The sequence below is a fragment of the Gossypium hirsutum genome, chromosome A09 (genome assembly GCF_007990345.1).
Source record: "Gossypium hirsutum isolate 1008001.06 chromosome A09, Gossypium_hirsutum_v2.1, whole genome shotgun sequence".
Lineage (NCBI taxonomy): Eukaryota > Viridiplantae > Streptophyta > Magnoliopsida > Malvales > Malvaceae > Gossypium > Gossypium hirsutum.
Genome location: NC_053432.1, coordinates 23,586,078 through 23,595,108, shown reverse-complemented (window position 1 = coordinate 23,595,108; position 9,031 = coordinate 23,586,078). Strand labels below are relative to the sequence as shown.

Sequence of the window (9,031 nt, the reverse complement as noted above, 5' to 3'; positions counted from 1 at the left end):
TTGGATAGTAATTAGACCATTATACTAGTTTGGACAAAAATACCTAAAGGAAAATAAAACACCATAGTTTTTAATTAAGGGCATTTTGGTCATTTAGTTATTAAAATGAATTAAAAACAAAATTAAAAGCCAATTTTTGTCCATCTTCTTCATTAGGCCTAAATTTCAAGGTTTCTCCATAGCTAGGGTTTGTTCCAAGCTTTCAAGCTCCATAGTAAGTGATTCCAAGCCCCGTTTTTAATGTTCTTTACGTTTTTGGAGTCCCGGTAACTTGATTAAGCTTATTCTAGCAATAATTCAACCTAGAGTTCATATTTGGAAAAATACCCATAGGTGAAATTTGTGTATTTTTGTGTTTTATGATAGAATATGAGGTTTTAAATTATGTTAGACAACTTGTGCTACTCGATTTTAAGTGAAAACGAGTAAAAGGGCTTAATTGGTAAAAATACCTAATCGTCATAAGTACATGTTAGAGTGAGAATTTGATGTTGTCATAGAAGGAAAAAATGATCAGCTTGTCTAGAAGTTCTAAAATAAATTGTTTGAGCTGTTTAATTAATGAATTAAGTCCGTTAACACCTCCTGCTCGACTTTGGCGACAGTCTCGGGTTCGGGGCGTTACATTTTTAAATTGATTAATTTTAGTATTTATATATTTTTTTGAATTTTAAAATTTTAGTCTTAATCCAAATCGTGATAATTAAATTTGTTTGGTTAAACTACATTATTAGTCATATACTATGTATAAAGTTAGATTTAGTTTATGTTTTCTAATTTAATCATTTTTAGTCTTTATACTTTTTGAACAACCGTTGTTAAATCATTTAATTGATTTTTTGTATATAATATGTGGAACTAACAAATTGGCATTGCATGTGATAACATATTTGTCACATAAGATTTTAGAAATTGCAAGACTTGAATAATTAAACATCTAACATTTGGTAAGGATTGAAATCTCAAATTTCAAAAAGTGCAAGGACTAAAAATATCGAATTAAAGTACAAGAACTAAATCCACTACTTACATTTAATATATGTACTAATAGCAGAATTTAACCTAAACAGAAATATTACAAAGTTTAGCCTAAAAATTGATATTATATTCAAATTAGGTTATGTACTCGAAGAATAAAAAAATTAGAGATACTAAAATTCAGACATGAAATATGTTCTTAATTAGCATCAAGATTCAACTTAGTATCATTTTAAGTAAAGAAAATGGGGAAAAGAATGAAGAGCCTAAAGGGGTTGAACAATGAGAGGCAATCCATATCTAGGCCGTAGAGAAATAAAAATAGAAGGCGAATGGCGATAGGTAGGGGAAAGGGAGAAGGAAAACCTAGTGATCATAAGGATTAGGACAACTTTATATTCCATAATTGCAAAATTCTTCCCAATGCACATTCTCCCTCCGAACCCGAATGGCAAAAACCCCATCTTGTGCTTGCACCCACCATATAAATGATCGTCCTTAAACCTCTCTGGCCGAAACTCATTAGCTTCATCACCCCATATGGTCGGATCATGGTGCATGGATACAATGTCGATCCACATGTTGGTTCCATTAGGAATGAGTAGGTCATCTACCTTTATATCTTCTCTTGCTTGCCTTTGTGCATTTGGTGCTGATGAGTATAGTCTTAGCACCTCGTTCATCACCCATCCCATCTGCAAATGAGCAAATCAATTTATCCATATCAAAAATTAACCCAAAAAAATATAAAAAAGGAAGAAAAGGGTAAAAGTATTTTGGATGTCCTTGTATTAGGACTTGGATTGCATTTTGCACTTTTTATTTAAAAATGAGCAAATTTGTCATTGTACGTTAGATTAAAAAGTAAATCGATCCTTCTGTTAAAAAAACTGTCTATTTTTACTGTTAAAAATGAGTTCATATATGTTAGTATGAGGCACATATGGCATATCACGTGTCACTATTTGATTGTTCTATCTATCATGTTGATTTTTAATAGTAGAAATTAATCAAATTTTTAATAAAAAATATCAGTTTACTCTTTAATATAATGTATAACGACTAATTTATTTATTTATTAATAAAGAAAACAAAATGCAACTTAACATTTAATATAGGGTCTCCATAATATTTTTACAAAATAATACATATCAAATAAGAAAATATAAAATTCCACGTAAAATCCGTTTAATACATAAATATAGGAATATATATATATATATATATATGATCAAACCAAGACATTTGTAGGAAAAAACAAAATAAATGAACTGGAGGCAAAGTCCATACATTAGGCTCAAAAGGAGAAGTTTGATTCTCATTATAATCCGACAAATAGTCAGTCCGACAAATAAGATTTGATTTTTTTTTAAGCAAAAGAATTGAGTCTTTTCATTATATTTTTGTTGATTTCCAATTTAGATTCTTTAATAAAATATAATGCTCCGATTGGTTTAAAAAACGGAGTCATTTTCCTTTTTTTAGAAAATTAAAATATTAAAAAATATGTTTAGTTGCAAATTTTAAAAATAACAAGTAGATTATTTTTATTATTTTCAATAAAAATATTTTGTAAAAAAGAAAATGATAAAAATAAAATTTTTAGATTTAAATAGATTTATCCCGATCAAACCAAAAAGGGAAAAGCGTGGGGGGCCGTGTGGGGAGAGAGAGGGGGGAGGTGATGGCTGGGAGGTTCGTCCCACCATGATTTTAAAGACGGCTGCCGCAATTTGCAACAGGAAGAGCCAAATTTTGGTAATTTACAATTCAATGGTTAATATTAACGCATCATATAAGGGAAAATATTAAATTTATACCTTAACATTTGTATCTTTTGTCAAAATAGTTTTTATTTTTTGTTTTATTTAAATTTAACTCTTAACCTTTTAAAAATAATTAAATTGTTTTTAATAGAAATATTGATTAAAATTTTAATCTTTTAACAATATTAGTACGACAATCTACGTATATTTTATATTGACATGACATTATTTATTTTATATATCTAACTAAAAATAATTTAAAAACTATAAAAATATTCAAAAATAATAATAATTCAAAAAATATATCTAACCAAAAATAATTTAAAAACTATAAAAATATTCAAAAATAGCATGAATTACATGTGGATTGCCATAAAAATTGTCATGTTTAAAAAAATTAACATTTTAGGTAATATTTCTGTTAAAATTTAACAATTCAATTCTTTTTTAAAGGTTGAAGGTCAATTTTAACTAATAATAATAAAAAGAATCAAATTGACAAAATATATAAAAAAATAAGAGTTAAATTTGGTATTGCCTTATTAATCAATAATAATATTAGTGAGACTTAAGATTTAGGGTTAGCATTAACATTTTTAAGATTTATTTATTATTTTTTAAACTTATATATATAAAAAAATCTCATATATAAGTAATTTTTTATTATCAAACATGTTTAAAAATTAAATTATTAAAAACATATTCGATAGATTTAAAATTTTTAATTATTTTTCAAACAATACCTCAAAGATTTTATTGGATGTAGATAATTGTAGTATAATAATTAGACTTAGAATCCAAGTTGTGAAATGTAGATTGGGTATTTGTCTTTCTAAAAGATGACATGAGTTTGAATCATAGTTGGACTAAAAGAGATGATTAAATTTATCAAACCTTGGTTAAGCGAGACAGGGTGGTGAAAGCGATGTCTTCTCCATCTCCAATCACTTGTCTAATTTCTTCCCTCAATTGGATTTGCCATTGTGGATATATGGCCAAAAGTAGTAAGGTCCATGTGAGTGCCATTGCCGTAGTTTCATGGGCACCAAAGAAGAAAGTATTGCATTCATCAACAATCTCCCTTGCACTTAACTTTTCCCCTTCCATCAAATACCCAACCAAGTACCGATGATGGGATCCATCCCGATCTTTTATGATCGACCAAAGCAGCTGGTCGATCTCTTTCCCTAGTTTCTTGGCTTCTAGGTTTTTCTTAGGACAAATCCAGTGGCTAAAAGGAACACCGACGTACCTGTTTGAGTTGAAAAGCGTGAATTGCATGGCTCTCAATTTTTCAAACACTTCACTCCCCTTTTCGTTTCTTAACCCAAAGGTTGCCCTCGCTATGATCTCCCCTGTCATGCTTGAAATTTCCTTTTCAACATCCATTTCAAGTTTACCACTATTTATTAAGGTAGTCCACCTTTCTAGCATCTTTGTGGCCGGTTCCAATATCAAGCTTGCCATAGCCTGCATCCATCATCAGCATATATCGTAACTTCAAATAAGAAAAATTGGGTAAAAGAATCATGGAATATTATGTAGTAGGAATTATTGTATTTTTCCTTTTCTACTAAAAAAATAGGTAAATAATCTGTATAGCAAATTGATAATTTTTATTAAAAAATTTATTCATTTGTATTATTAATATTGACGTACATATAGACCTGTTTTTTTTAAAAATAAAAAGAATTTTTAAAAGAAAAATTAATTTTGTCTTAAATTTAACTTACATGGACTAATTTCCCCATTATTAAATTAGAATACCTCCATGATAATTCTATTGAAAAGCTAGCTATGCCTATGGTATAAATAACTATATATAAACAGTTGACCTTCAAGGTAGGTGGAGAGAAAGCAGGGTTAATAACATGGCGATGTCGAACCCAATCATCCCCTTCAACCATCACCAAACCACTTCCGAACATAGGCTTCCTATCATGTTTGAACACATTGGGTTTTCCCCACTTATTTCCATGCACTCTCGATGACATTTTCTTCAGGAACTCTGGCTCTGCAATGTATAAAAATGGCTCCTTTCCCAGCCAATACACGAATACTTTCCCTGCAACAAGCATAACATTATTAACCCCCCAGTCACACACACACACAAGAAACAAAGAGAGTTAGGTACCGTAAGACTTTTGCCACCGAGCGAAGTAGGGAAACACAATGGGGTGTATATTATGGGAAATAGCAAGTGATGAAGAAGCAACATTATTAATAATCTTGGTATCCACTTTCATCTCTCTTTAACATTTCCCAATGGAAAACGAGGAGTTGGACCTCCAAACCCATTCTTCCTTATCTTACGGTAAACTAGAATGGGTAGAATCCAGCATGACAATATCAATCTCAACAATAAATACAGAACCAAACCCACCATCACTGACCTAAAATAACCTTCCAATAACCCCATTTTTATATTCAATAATCTCTACCTATATCATTTTTGATATTGTGATAACTAAAGAAGATGATGAAGTGGGTTTTTGTAGGGGATGATACGTTCACTATTTACTCCACCTTTTTTTTTCGGTTTTTTGTTTTTAGTTTCAACGTTTCTCAAGTATTCGTTTACTGTTGCTGCAGTGTTTTTTAATTTGTTTCATTGCCTATATATGAAACCAAAAATAAATAAATAAATACCTGGTCTGATTTGCCGTATAAGAATATAGGTTAAATTCTGCAATTAGTCCTTATAAATTATAAAAATTGTATATTTAATCTTTAAACTTTAATTTAATTATTTTTAATTTCTGTACTATTTGAATAACAAAATTCTAAGTTAAATTATATTATTCTAAAATTTGATGTAATAAATATATTATTATATATGTAATGTGATGTTAACATATTATTTCTAAAATTTAATATTGCGGGTTGTTTCTAAAACATTTGGAAAAATCTCTAAATTGTGGTCAGCCTTTTCTTTCAACTCATCTAATCAAATATTCTAAGTGATTGAGTGGAGAGGCTTGGGAGTTCATAGAACATGGGAAGGGCCAAGTCAATTTTGTATTAAATAACACTAACAAAAAAACAGCTCATGTGAAGTCATATTAAACATACACACATGCCGCATTAAATACATTAATTTATTAATCAACGTGTAAAGTTTATGAACACACCTTCTCAATGTGTGAAAATTCAAAACAAGGCCAAACTCAGAAAATTTTTTAGGGCGGAAATTAATTATAATTTTTATGATAATAAAAATATAATTTTATTATTTTAATTGTTTATATTTTTATAATTTTTAAATGATTAAATTAAATTTTTATGTTTTTAGGAGGGTTAAAATATAAATTTATTTTTACTGATATAAAATTTTAAATAACTTAAAAGAAAATTTTCCCCCTAGTTTTGCCCCTTACTGAAAAGGTTATATTAAAATTAAAACTTTAATTTTGTGTACGGGGAAAACATTTTTAATTAATAAAACCAAGTTTGTGTAGTTTCTCATTTTTCCTATATATAGTAAAAATAATTCATCAAACGACGCACATTGTCTTGCACATTGGAAGAGAAATCCATCGATTTGTACAATATTAGCCTTTTGAGTTTAATTCTTGTACACGTTAACTTTTTCCTTCTACTATTTCTTGTAAGACCAATGGTTCATTATTACCTGATAAATTCTTTTAAAATTCTTCAAATTCCAACCATCTCTGACATATTTTAAAAGAATGATGGGTAAATTTTGATTAAGTATTTTAGTATCTTTTAGACATGAATCAAAACTAAATATAAAAGATATATATTTACAAAATTATTGGTGAATTCATCTTGTAAACTAAATTTCTCGTAGAAATGCAATTGTTCTTAAACGCAAATGTGCGCCAATAAGCCATGCACACGTCCGGATTTTTATGAGTACTTTATAGATTTTATCACAAATCTCATAAAGTGGTCCTACTACACACTTGTATTGCTCAAACCATCAAAGTGTACATTACAAATTAATACACAACTTATTAAAGGATATGAATTTGATTAAGAATTTTGCTCACCCTCATTTTTTTTTGCAATTTTAAAATTATTTACACTAGAGAAATGACATAATTTTATAGTACTTAACAAATCAACTAATGATTTTTTTATTATCTATATGAACTTTATTCACGGGATCGTTAATCTCATAAGTTGGGTTATCATCATTACTGATATATCAGTTTGGTAGTAGTCACATTCCCTTGATGCTTCATTTAATCTTTTTCTCTCAACAAGTTTAGTTAGAGGATCAACCAAATTCACTTCTAACTTCACATAATCAATTGATATGACTACATCTTTTTGTAGTTGTTTTATAACATCATGTCTCAAAAGAATGTTTATTTTTACCATTGAAAGATTTATTATTTGCAATGGTTATTGTCGATTGACAATCACAATAATGGATACAAAAGATGTTGGTTTTGTGCCCAATGAAATATTTGCCACTCAGTCTCATTACCATCCAACTCTAAAGCAATAAATTTTTATTCTATGCTAGATTTTACTATAATAGTTTGTTTGGGTGAGCTTCGTGTAACTACACCGCTACCAAGGGTGAACATATAACCACTAGTGGACTTTGTCTCCTTTGAATTTAAAACCCATTTAGCCAGGGATGAAGCCAGAACAACTTTTTAGGGGAGGTCGAATGAAATTTTAATTTTTTATAGTCTATATCTTTATAATTTTTAAAGAATTAAATTGAATTTTTATAATTTTAGGGGGGCCAAAGTATAATTTTAACCTTATTAATTTAAAATTTTAAAAAAAATTAGATGCCTAAATGGCAATTTTTCATTTTAGGGGGCTAATCGCCTCTGCATTTAGCATCATTATATCCTTCTAGTATAATAGGAAACCACTAAATAAGATACATAATACATAGTACCTTTCAAATAGTTCTTAGTTTGTCTATAATATGCCAATGCTCATGATCTGAGTTATCTGTGTATTTGCTTAATCGATATACAACATATGCTATATTAGGTTATGCAAAATTTACTAAATGCACTAAACTTCCAATAAATTTGTGCATACTCAGATTGAGTAAGAGGGTCACCTTTATTTTTCTTCAATTAAGTGTTAGCATTATAAGAAGTATTCGCTAGTTTAACATCAAAGTGTCCAAACCTTTTTAAAAGTTTCTCCACATAATGTTCTCGTGATAGCTTTGTACTATAACTTTTCCTTATGATCTTAACACCTAATATAACACTTGTTTCACCTATATATTTCATGTCAAATTTAGAATCAAGAAAACACTTTGTTTTTAGTACTAACTCATAACTAGTACTAAATATAAACATGCCATCAACATACAAACATATGATCACCCAATCGCTGTCAACAAGTTTTTCATAAACATATTTATATTTATCTACTTTAATAGAAAGTGGCACACCCCAAATCTCAGAATCCCAAGTGGCTGACACGATGGGCATAAATAGGGATCTTGTAAGTTAGTTCGTCTAATAAGTAAGATTAGACTAAGTTTAGGGTGGATTCGTCCAACAAATTATTTCACTGTGATCTACCATCTGGCAGATTTTTACTTTTCTTGCATTCAGCGAACTCTTGTGTTTGGCGAATTATCCAGTGCGTGAACACGCCAATGGTAGGTTCTTTTATAGCGAAGTTAATCATTCAATATTTTTTTTGATAAAATGGGCCCGAAAGCCACTACCTTATATTAACTAGAATCAACAATTACAAGCTCATGGATATCGCAAGGATACAATCATTTGATATTTTAACTCGAGGTAGGTGGGACACATATTAGTTATGTGTCAAACTTTAAGTAAGGAACGTGTCATTTGCATGACACCTGTAGAGTCTTGATAATGGTGATTAATTAGTGGAATCGTGTGTGCATGAATTATGATTAGGGATCCTACTTAGTAGGAGACACAGGTTAAGTTTTGTATATTTATAGAACTGAAGTTTAAAAGAAGAGACTCTATTTTGCTTCCTTCTTTTAAACATTTATTTCTCCCTGAAGAAATTAGAGTGTTCTTCATTACTGAAGGAGAAACCAGATTGTATAGCTTCTCTAGAAAGTACCCTTGTTCAAGCAAATTGTCGATAATCTCTTGAGTCATTTAGTATATAGGAAACTAATGGATAGTTTGAGACATTTAAATAGGTTTTCTCATGAAGTTCTTGATTGAAGATAGACTTCCTTTTTAATCCTTGATGCATGCTGTCGATTCTTTCCTCCCTTTAGTTTGCCCCCTTTCCTTTATTAGCCCACTTTTTGCTCCCCTTGTCCACCTACCTTTTTAACTCATTCA

General features: G+C 29.5%; 1 pseudogene; it reads right to left on the bottom strand.

The window, feature by feature from the left end:
• Positions 1-1,109: 1,109 nt before the first annotated feature.
• Positions 1,110-5,303, bottom strand: LOC107888742 (cytokinin hydroxylase-like; annotated as a pseudogene).
• Positions 5,304-9,031: the final 3,728 nt, after the last annotated feature.